At 36.6% G+C, this 12,420-nt stretch overlaps 1 protein-coding gene across 3 annotated transcripts in view; it reads left to right on the top strand.

Annotated features, from left to right (window-relative positions):
* The window catches only part of TMEM232 (transmembrane protein 232), a 246,962-nt gene that overhangs the window by 109,541 nt on the left and 125,001 nt on the right, over window positions 1-12,420 (top strand). The gene's annotated exons all lie outside the window — the stretch shown is intronic.

The following is a 12,420-nucleotide window of genomic DNA, read 5'->3' as shown; positions in this document are numbered from 1 at the left end:
TACTCAGCACTGGAGATGTTCATTTGTAGAGATCCAGATGTATCTTCCTGTGTCTCAGGCTGATTTCGTGGGTGTTCAGAATGGTCTGGTACCTATCCAGCTCGACTCAGGGGACCAGCTAAAAAAAGGGACCCCTACTTCTCCGCCATCTTAACTCCCCTCCTACCTCTTGGTTTTTCTAGTTCTAGTTGAATGACTATGTATATTTTTCCTTCACATTCAAAGAAAATCATTATGAAATGAGCTATCCATTCTTCATGAAATGCAAATGTGATTTTCCAGAATGTTTTATCCATATGGTATCCTATGATATTTTAAAACTCCCACCAGTTTTTTTCTTTTCTATGTCTTATTTTGATCTAGGTTAATTTGTTTGTTATCCTAAACTACACTTTTTTCTTCCTATGACTGAAGTTTCTGGTTTTTTCTTGGTTTCACAGGTGCAATTATCCTAGCACTCTTAATATCCTGTTTTCTAATAATAATTACGGATGTGAATGAATGTTAACAAGAAGAGCAAATAATGATTTCATTCTCTGTAATGGATTGTCAAAGCATATGGGTGGGCCATTATTGCAACACAGACCATTTATGCTCCAGATTCTTACTAGGCAACAAAAACTTAAACTCCTTGTTTTTTAATCATAAATCTGACTTGGAGTAATAATCTTTATGGAGGACTATCTAAAAACATGCATTCCTTTTCTCTAGACTTCTAGTATCTTTTTATAGAGAAGAGAATCAAGAGCTATCCAATTGAACTATGTTGTTTTAGATTCCATGGGCTTGCTTTTATGCAACCATGTTTTCGTTTTATTCTTGGTTGTGGATAGAACATAGAAAGAAAAAGAAAAAAATAATTACTATTGTATCTATCACAGTGATGACCACTATATCACTCAGTATCCCCTTTGTTGGTATTTAAGAAATAATCCCTCCTTAGTTTCATGTGCTCTCTGAACCTTATTATTATTTTGTATAAGCTGCTCAATACAGTTTTTAAAAAATGAGAGTCAGATTTTGGCTAGTTGCTTAACAGAAATAGAGGACTATATGTCTTCATCTCACCCAGTCTTATTATTTTCTCTTTGTTTTTTCATTTTCCATCAATTTTCAATCATTCGTATTATTCTCTGGTTTTGCACCTATTTTTATATGCTACTTCACATCTCAAATGGATTGTATACTGTCACCAAATAAATAAGACAACTCAAATTTGTCATTTCTATAATTAGAGTCCTATTTATGTGCCTGTTTTCAGGGCCAATCATTTGGTATAGGATAACCTTCTTTCTTCAAAATTCTAGTAAATATCTATAGATGATTACATTCGAAATTCGTAAGTCAGTTAATCAGACATAGCAGATATTTTTTAGTTGGTAGGTCCAAGGAAAGACCCATTACTGAAGCAGTCAGTTCTGAGAATAAAATAATAAAAGTATAACTAGATGTGCTAATTAATTTTTTATGCTTAGTGAGAAGACTTCTAAAGGATGCTTTCATTTTAAATAGTAAATCTGTGGGAAAGCAAGTTTTCCTCAGAGAAAAATCTAAACTATAAATTTCTTTTTTGTTTTTAAAGATTTTTTATTGATTTATTTGAGAGAGAAAGAGAGCACTTACAAGGGGAGGGACAGAGGGAGAGGGAGAAGAAGACTCCCCACTGAGCAGGGAGCCCGATCCCAGGACCCCAGGATCATGACCTGAGCCAGAGGCAGACGCTTAACTTACTGAGCCACCCAGGTGCCCCTAAACTAGAAATTTCTAAAGGCAGTTATATTAAATTAGATATAGTATGTATTTAATGTAAGAAATACATTTATTTGCATTAGATAGATTAACTAAAAGATACAATTCACTCTATATCCATATTATCTAAAAGTTAGGTAGAGATAGAGACATTTGGATTGTTAAATAACAAAATATGTGATTTATGGATATAAATGATAGAATGCCTAGCCAGTGACTTTGAAATATCACTTAATTTAGTTTGAATTCCCTTATTTAATATTAAGATACTACCAGTATATACACTAATAAATTATATAAAAAATTTAACCAAATTCAGTAGAAAATATGAAATAAATATGTACATATTGGGTCCTAAATCTATTTTGCCATGCTGAATTCTGTGGAAGACACAAAGAAATCCAAAAAATGACCTTTACACAATAATTTCTACTGTCTCATTCAGGAAACAGAAGATTCAGAAGATGGAATATCGTAGGGGCGCCTGAGTGACTCAGTCAGTTAAGTGTCTGCCTTCAGCTCAGGTCATGATCTCAGGGTGCTGGGATGGAGCCCTGCATGGTCAGGTTCCCCGTTCAGTGGTCCCTCTCCCTCTGTCCTCCGCCTCCCATCCATCCCCCACCTTGCGTGCATGTGTGTGCGTGCACTCTCTCTCTCAAATAAATAAAATCTTAAAAAAAAAGAAGATGGAATATTATATCTATGGCAAGTCCCATCAAAGTTCATGGCACACAATGAGAGTTCAGATAAATATTTGGTCTCTAACTTTTTCCTTACATTAATGAGGAATACATTGTTGTCATCTTTAAGTAGTACTTGAGCTGGAAACTTAAATGATGAGTTATGTTAAATGACTCAAGGGAGCAGGGTCAAGGAGTGTGTCTCTTACATAAGAAAATGTGAGCCACGCAGAAATAAGAACACTGTAAGAAAAAACCATTGGTTTACTTGTGCAGTTGGAGAAAAAGGTTTGGATTGGGCAGTAGTAGACATTACACTTGAAAGTTATGTTTGAGTTACCAAGCTAATGTCTTAGAAACTTAGAGATGGTTTCATAAAAATAGAAATGCTAAGTAAAACAATTAGTTTTAGGAGAAAATTTTTTTTTTAAATTTTGATAGATGGGTAATTTGTGTTGGGTAAAATCATGTATACACTTTCTTATACCTTTATGATGAATTATTGTTTTGGAACTTTTGGTACATTATTAGAGTAATTGTCCCCAATTTATTTAGGACTCCCTATATTCACATCCATGGCATTATTCCTTCTATACTCAAATTCTTGGCTTGACCACATGACTTGATTTGGACAGTAAGATAATACCAATGTTATACAAGTGGAGATTTTACTTTTTAAAAATTATTATTTTTAAAGATTTTATTTATTTATTTGCGAGAGAGAGAGAGAGAGAGCGCGCACACATGAGCCGGCGGTAGGGGCAGAGGGAGAGGGAGAAGCAAACTCCTAGCTGAGCAGGGAGCCAGATGCAGGGCTCAATCCCAGGACTCTGGGATCATGACCTGAGCCAAAGGCAGACACTTCACTCACTGAGCCACCCGGTGCTCCCAAGTGGAGATTTGAAAAATGCTTACATATTGGGGCCTACTCTCTCTTGTTCTCTTGGAACACTGTAACTGTCATGGGAACAAACCCGTTACCCAGTTGGAAGATGAGAGACAACATGGCACAGAGACAAGCCATTCTAGTTGATCCACTGCCCCCCCCCCCCAAGAGTAACCAGTTCCTGACTGACTGAACAGCTGACTACAGACATATGAATGGGCCCAGCTAAGACCAGAGGAACCATTAAGTGTCCACCTTAAATTGTTGACCTGTGGAACTATGGGCTAAATAAATAACTGTGTTAAACCTCTAAGTTTTGGGGTGATTTTTTTTTTTTTGGCATAGTAAAAGAGTTGCATAATTGAGATTTTAGTCTACTAAATTATTCAATATAAATGTTTCTTTCGTTTTATCATTTTTTAAAAGGCACTGATAATAGTAGATTTGTTGAGCATTTACTATGTGCCATGTACTAAACACTTTACATGCATTATTTAATCCTCATAAAAACCATATGTTATTTGTATTTTCATGCTCTTGATTTTACAGATGAGGCAATTGAAATTTTAAATAAAGACATTTAAACTTTTTGAAAGGTGAAGTAACTTGCCCATGGAGAGTGTGGTAAATTACATTGTTTGCTTTTTCTAATGTTGAACAATCATTGCATTCCTGGAATGAAAACACTTGATGATGATGTAATAACATTTTTAATATTGTTGTATTTGTTTTGATAATATTTTGCTTAAGATTTTGCATCCATGTTGATGGGTGCAATTGTTCTATAATTTTTTTTCTCATAATGTTTTTGATAACGTTTTGCACCAAAGTTATGCTGGATTTATGGAATGAATTGGGAAGTGATTATCTTTTTTCCCCTATTCCCTGAAAGAATTTTGTAGTATGGTTATAATTTCTTCTTTAAAAATTCTGTAGTATTGACAAAGGAATCCATTTGTCATGGATACTTATGGAAAGGTTTTAATTGTGAATTTTTTTTTTTTTTTTTGACAGAGAGAGAAAGAGAGAGGAGCAGGGAGGGGCAGAGGGAGAGGGTGAGAGAGAATCTTAAGCAGGCTCCACACCCAGTGCGGAGCCCGATGTGAGGCTCAATCTCATGACCCTGAGATCAAGAGTCTGATGCTTGACCAACTGAGTCACCCAGGTGCCCCGTGGAATTCTTTTACAGTTGTATAGCTTCCTAGGCTTTAATTTTCCTTGCATCAGTTTTTTTCTAGGAATTTCATCTGTGATATTTTATGAAGTTGCTCATAATATCTTTGTATGGTAGCTCAATGTCTTCAGGATCTGGCATGATAACCTCTCTTTCATTCCTGACTCTTACTATTTTTGCTTTTGTTCTCTTTAATCTCTCATGCTAAGGATGTAATCAACTTCTTTGTCTTTTAAAAAACAACTTTTGGGGCACCTGGGTGGCTCAGTCAGTTAAGTATCTGACTCTTGATTTTTGCCTGGGTCATGATCTCAGGGTAGTGAGATTGAGCCCTGAGTGTGGCTCTGCGCTCAGCATGGAGTCTGAGATTTTCTCCTCCCTCCCTTCCCCCCTCTCATGAGCGCGCTCTCTAAAATAAATCAATCAATCTTTAAAAAAAAAAAACAAAAAAACCTTGATTCTCTTGATACTGATATTCTATATTATGTTTTCTCTAATTTCTTTAATATCTGATATGGATTTATATTTCCTTCTGCTAATTTTTTTGCATTTAATGTGTTGCTCCTTTTCCAAAATTACTTAACTGTAATTTTGTCACTGACTTGAAGAATTTTTCTAATATATGATTTTAATACTATTAATTTCCCTCTACACATTAATTTAGATGTATCCCGAAAGTTGTGATAAGTAATATTTTAATTATCATTCAGTTCAAAAGAGTTTCGAATTTCTACTATTATTTCTATTTTAAGCCACAGGTTACTCAAGTTCATGACTTAGTGTCCACACAGATGGAGGGTTTACTGTTATGTTTGTGATTTTGATTTCTAGTTCAATTCTACCATGCTCAGTGATGATGCTCTCATTATTATAAAATGTTCTTCTTTATAATAAGTCTACCTTTTGGTTATGAGTATAATCATAGTAGCTTTCTTTATTGAGGGATCTTTTGATTAGTGTTTGCATATCTATTTTCATGTGTAGCTCTTTGGAGAAGCTGTATTTTTTTTTTAACCTAAAGATTATGGTCTTTAAATTTCAATGTTTATTCTATTTACATTTAATATCATTACAATATATGTGTTTATTTCTGTATATTGTTATTTACCATTCTATTTGTACATCCTTTCCTTTTTTAAATCTCATTTTGTGCCTTTTTGGGGAAGTTTTTTTTTTTTTAATGCCATTTCATCCCATCCCCTTTATTTGTCTGGTGGTTACACCTTTGCTTGTTACCCAAGATGTTACAAAGTGAATCCTTGTATTATTGAAGTCTAACATAAATTTAATATTTTCCTAGACCTTAAAACTGTCTTAAAATATTTTAACTTTGGGATGCCTGGATGGCTCAGTTGGTTAAGCGTCTGCCTTTACTTACATAATCTTCCTGTTGAACATTATAATTGTGTGTGTATATGGATGTTGTTTGTGTGTATATGTGGTTACAGATATCAATATATTATTAATATTTTTGACACTTAATATTCTTTAAATTTACCTACATATTTGCATGTTTCTTTCTTTATTCTTCTTGAATCTCTGACCTTCTGCATGGGATTATTTTTCTTCTGCTCAAAGAAGACTGCTTCATATTCTTTTAGTATCTCCTGGTGGCTAATTCTGTCCATTTTCATTTACTTGAAGAGGTTTTCATTCAGTTTAATTCTGAAGGATAGTTTTATTGGCTAAGAATTCTGTGTTGGTATAGATATGACATAAAATTAAGTGTCTAATCAATTGCTCTGTTTATTCTTCCAGGCAATGGTGTTCCTTGCATCCTTTTTTATGACTTTGGTCATAAAGGTTTTTTTCAGTTTATTATAAGCTGGTATTTTTCTAATGTTAAATTGCATATTAGCATGTCTTTTTTTTTAATGATTTTTTATTATATTATGTTAGTCACCATACAGTACATCCCCGGTTTCCGATGTAAGGCTCGATGTTTCATTAGTATGTCTATAGTAGGTTTCAGGAATAATAATGGCTAAACTAACTCCATTAAACTCCCCACACCTAATTATTCGAGTGACCGAAGTGATTAGCTTCTCTGCAGTTCTCAGCTTTTCTCTTCTGTGGTCTCTGTGCTCTGTTCTTGTGTTACTCCTATGTGATCCTCCTTCCTAAATTCCACAGCTCATATTCATTCCCTTTCATGTTTAATTTCTCTGAGGAAAATAATATATTTATTTCAGATTTTAAAAGCTGCCTTTTAAAGGAAGTTAATCGTGATACTGTAGCATAAGTTAAACAACTAAATTTCAGATATCTGAACAAGACAAAAGCAAAGTGATTTCAAAAGAAGGAGCACATTTGGTCTATAGGTGTAATATGTTATAGCGAATATTCTGATTTTATTAAAATCGTGCTTTTTTGTCCGGAATAGTCTGAACACTTTCTATATAACCTCTCTTTGAAGTCTGTTTAATCTTACAGAACATGTGCGTGGTAAAATCAAGGTTCCTTTTCTTTTTTGATACTACGTTGGCAACACTTACATACAGTAATAAAACTACAAAGGTTATTTATTCCTAAATATTTTTAAATTTTCCTTAATAGTTTACTAATTCCCAAATTCCATTTAACCACTTATATTACTAGCCTGTGATACCTGTTTAGGCAACAAGTTCTCTGGTGTAAAATGGGCAGCAGCTTTCTTTCACAAGTGGTAAAAACTCTGTCAATCTTTAGGTGCTCCCTCACTGCTCGATGTGAGTACGGAACATCTAAAAAACCTATGAAGGCTTGTGTCTCAGATGCTTCCATCGAAAATAAAATATGTATTCTACTTTTATTTCAGTTAATGCAAATGACTATGTTTATAGAACAACCTTTGTTTATTCTTCCCCTCCTAACACCTTGTTGCCAGAAGCTTTCCTCACAGGGGCGCCTGGGTAGCGCAGTCGTTAAAGCGTCTGCCTTCGGCTCAGGGCGTGATCCTGGCGATCTGGGATCGAGTCCCACATCAGGCTCCTCCGCTGGGAGCCTGCTTCTTCCTCTCCCACTCCCCCTGCTGTGTTCCCTCTCTCGCTGGCTGTCTCTCTGTCACATAAATAAATAAAATCTTTAAAAAAAAAAAAAAAAAAAAAAAAGAAGCTTTCCTCACGTAAAGTCATCATCATATTACCTACACAGAGTGAAACAAAGCCTTAATGATAAACTATAGTACATTATAATGGGAAGGGTTTGTTTCAGAAGGATTGAATATACCTCTATGTTTATAGAATTAAGTAGAAATGTTCTCTTTGTATACTTTAAAAATAAATGTGCAATTCATATGATAAACTATTGAATTCAATGAATAAAATTTTGTACTTAATACCTCAATTTATCTGTATCACTGGTAAATCTTTTACTAACTATATTATGTACTCTCGTGTCTTACATGTTTTTTTAATCCACAATAGCATCCTATCATCTATAATTCTTGTTATGTCTGTTCATGAAATTTAATGCTTAATGGAGGTTACAGGAGAGGTGAAATATTTAATAGCATATTTGAAATGAAAAACAATTGTAAATAGATCCCTGAACATGAGCCCTTCATCTGACAAATTCAATATAAACCCAACTGTTACCTGAGTATTTGGGAAAGAAATAAAAAAACTCATATACTCATAGTGGCATAATAAACAAATGTTAATTGATGTGCTTTGTTTGAAATACTTCCAGGGAGACTTGCAATGAGCAAGGCTCTTCTGTACAGGCAATTCAGCAGCATATGTTGGCACATCTAGGAAAAGTCATCATGTATAAATGCTTTCTTCCATCTGGTATATGACCTCAAATATCAAAAAGAAATATGTACAGCTAGAATGAATATGCGACTTTATTCAGAGTACCTTCAACTCATCAGGTAACACTTTGTGGTTAACATTTCATGGTGAGATCTTTAAACTAAAATTTATTTTTATTCTTAATGATATTATTATACTCTTAATGTACTCTATAAAGCAGCAAAATAGAATAAACAACACTATTAGTCTCTATTCTCTCAGTACCTACCTCTTTCCTCCTCCACATATGGCTCTTCTTTCGACATATATGGGAACTCTTGAGTGTGGAAAGGGAGATGTGTTTTGGGAAGAGTACAGTCTCTTTAAACACTTACCAGAATTCTAATGGAACAGGTTACACTGTTTTGAGAGAACAAAACTATTTGTAGAACTTAACAGTGAGCCAGGTACTGTGCTAAGTGTCTTACATATATTAACTCACCGATACCCCATAAACTCTCCCGGCACCGCCATCACCCACACAGATGGGAGTGTCTGAGTCTAAACACAATGAAAATAAGTGGCTGGTGGTGGCTGCATCTATGAGTGCGCTTAACCCAAAGGCTCTGCTGTTTCCACTCTGCTGTGTCCTCTCTCCAAAATTAAATATAAACAAGGCACTAATATTTATTGAAGAATTTTTGTATGTCAGACATTACTAGAAAATATATTCAATTTTTATGTTTAAGCTTTATAATAACACTATAAAGGGGAGTATTATCATCATCCCATTTTAGAAATAAGGAAACCGGCTCAGAGAGGTTAAATAACTTGTGCAAGATCACACGACTGGAAAGATGGATATTCCCATCTCAGTCCTTTTCTTAATCTACTACATCAGTTCTTCTTAGATTTTAAGACCTATAGGACTAGGGCCTGAAATTCTGCATTTATAATATGCTCCCAGGTAATGACGGATAATGATGAGCTGAGGACCACATTTTAATAGTTAGGAGTTTCTCATGCTGTCCTCCCTTGTGAGATTTTGTAACTCCTGTAGGAAATAATCTTTTGAGACTACCAATGACTCACTTCTATTTAAATTTTGAAATTTAAAGAATAAAATTGTCATTTTCCCCCCTACAAACAAGTTCAATACTCCCAGCTCTAGGATTACTTAAGGAGAAGTGGAGACACAACAGAGAGAGATGAGAGAAACAGAATTTGCTGTAAACTCTGCTGCAATGGCTACCATCCTATTTCTTTCTTTTTTATTCTCTCACGTCAAGCAGAGTGTGAGCTAGCTTACATGTCGATGTGTTTGCTACATTTCCTTAATTATTGATAGAAAATTAAAAAGTCTGGAGAGACTTTATTTATTTAATTAATTTATTTATTTATTTATTAACATTGCTACTACATCATAATTCCTTGGAGAATTTCCCTTTGTGCTGATTTATCCATCTGCTTGCTAACCTGCATAAATGCTAGTTTTTTACTACCATTGTGCCCAATACAAAGACAAAAAGGTGGGCATATGTCCCTACCCATGGCTAGAATATGTGTGTGAGAGAAATATTTTTAAACACTACCCTCCCAACTTTAATATTAGATTAGTAAAATTAACATAAATATTCAGAAATTGCCATTCATTTCTTAGTAAAAAATGTCAAGTTTCAATAATGCAGTAAGGAAAATTCTGAATTTTATTTTATTATTATTTTTTAAAATTTATTTATTTATTTATTTGACAGAGAGAGAGAGAGAGAGAGAGGGCACAAGCAGGGGGAGCGGCAGGCAGAGGAAGAGGGAGAAGCAGGCTCCCCATGGAGCAGGGAGCCTGACCTGGGGCTCCATCCCAGATCCCAGGACCCTGGGATCATGACCTGAGCCGAAGGCAGACACTCAACCGACTGAGCCACCCAGGTGTCCTGAAAATTCTGAATTTTAAAACCTACCTGGGCATTGCTAAAAAGTAGGGACATATGATAAAAATGTAAATAATGTATAAATAATGTTTAAAAATGGAGTTTGAGATAATGTTTATTGGTAGGCCAAGTAGTAGTAAATTTGTGATTTTGGTATCTGTTGTAAGGAATGGTCGTTAATATTTTGTGTTAGTCTACTTCCAAAAAGTATAGGTACATATTTATGTGTAGTTGGCATTTAAGTCTCTGGATTATAACATTAGAATAATGGCTTTAAGAGAAGGAAGACTCTTTAAAAAAGAAATGACTCTGGTAGAGTAATCATGATTCTATTTCACAAATCTGTTAACATAAAAGTGACAATGTAACACAATTGTTTTCAGCCTGGCAGAGATTGTATCAAGTGTTCTCTGGGGTAAGCTGCAAAGGCTGTTTTAGGGCATTCCTGACAGAAATGGATGGATACTTTTTAAACTTCTCACTGCCTGCTAAGTTAACCCTCCCCAAACTCTGAGAGTGGTTATTATTATCTCCATATCACAAATGAAAAACATGACAGAACGAAACTAAACACAAAACATAGGCCTAGAGAGGTAACATTTCCCAAAGTTTGCATCCTCAACTAATAAATGGAAAAGCCAGAACTGATTTCAGATCTAATTGCAAAGCCCATTTTATTTGCTGGTACTTCCTCCAGAAAAGCAAACAAACAGAATCTCTTCTAGATAAGGTAAATATGCATTTGACTGACATTTGAGACTATACTTCCGTTAGTCGAATGCCTTGAACAACAGTGGGAGAGAGAAATTTACCTGGGCTTTCAATCAGTGAACCATGATGAGATGTAGAAATGCCTTCCTTTCGCTTCTTGAAAGAGCTGGCATCTGAATCTACAATTTATCTGGTCTGGGAGGATAGACAGCAAGGGGTAGCCAAATGAGTCATGATAAAAACAGTGTCAGTATTTTGTCATGCAGGGTAATGTTATGTCTGGAAACAATGTATTTTACCAGAAATTTACCAAAAATGCTTTCTGTTGGTTCATTAATTTACTCACACATGTATTGATCCATCGCTTTTTAAAAAAAGATATTTTATTTATTTGAGCAAGCGAGACAGCACCCAAGAGAGCGAGCAATAGCGGGGGATGGGGGTGGGGCAAGGGCAGAAGGAGAGGGAGAAGCAGACGCCCCACTGAGCAGGGAGCAGGGGCTTGATCCTGGGGCCCTGAGATCACGACCTGAGGGGAGGCAGACGTTTAACTGACCGGGCCACCCAGGTGCCCCTCATTCATCATTCCTATAACGGAAGAGCTCGTAGTAATATACTACCCGTTATTATTGATTTTGAAGTACCTTTTCTTATAAAAAAAACAAAACAAAACACAAAAACGAGCCAGGGAAGGTAAGTCGGGCGGACCCTACCCGTGGACCACCTGGCCGACGCCCACGCAGCTGGAGGTTCTCCACGCACCTGGCGTCTGAGGAGGCGCGCACACGTGGCGCAAGGAGGCGGGGAGCCCGGGCAGAGCTCCGCCGGTCACGCGGACCCGGGCTGCTGTTTCTGGCTTCCGGCGCGGCTCCTACCCACGCGGACTCGTTCCAATCAAGCAACTGTTGCAGTGCTTTCGAGGAGCTGCTCCCGGAATACCTCGGCGGTATTGAGCTAATTGCACCACCAGTGCCAGGGGCGACGCTCTGCAGTCAACAGCTTGTCTCTTCAGGATCTCGTGTTCTGCTCCATAGCTCTACTCCTAGGAGACTCAAGCCAAGAAACTTCTGCACAGTAAGGCCTCCCTCATCCGCAGTTTCGCTCTCGGAGGTCTTCGCTACCCGTGGTCGCCATGGTCCGGGAGCAGACGAAGCTCATGGCCAGTCAGCAGAATGCCGGCGGAAGCTTAAAGCTGCCTCAGCGCCGGCGTCGTTCACCCCCAGCCTCTCACCGAGGCGTCTCGCGTCCTCGCGGGAGGGGTGAGTACAGGACGACTAGATAATTTGAGAGACAGAGAGAGACCACACTCACTTACCTTTAATTACAGAATATTGTTACAACTGTTCTATTTTATTTTTATTCTCTCCCTGAGCCTAATTTATAAAGTTAAACCCTTTCGTCGGTCTGTATGTAAAGGGAAAAACATATAGGGGTTGGTATTATCATGGTTTCAGGCATCCACCGAGGGTCTTGGAACATATCACTGTGGATAAGGGGAGGAGGGTCTCCTGTACGTTTTCATTTTCTAAATCCAGTCCAGTTGGTGTGTAGACATCCGGTGTGACAAGGAAGAAACAGG

Source organism: Ursus arctos, unplaced genomic scaffold (genome assembly GCF_023065955.2).
Source record: "Ursus arctos isolate Adak ecotype North America unplaced genomic scaffold, UrsArc2.0 scaffold_5, whole genome shotgun sequence".
Lineage (NCBI taxonomy): Eukaryota > Metazoa > Chordata > Mammalia > Carnivora > Ursidae > Ursus > Ursus arctos.
This window is presented reverse-complemented; position numbering and strand designations above follow the sequence as displayed.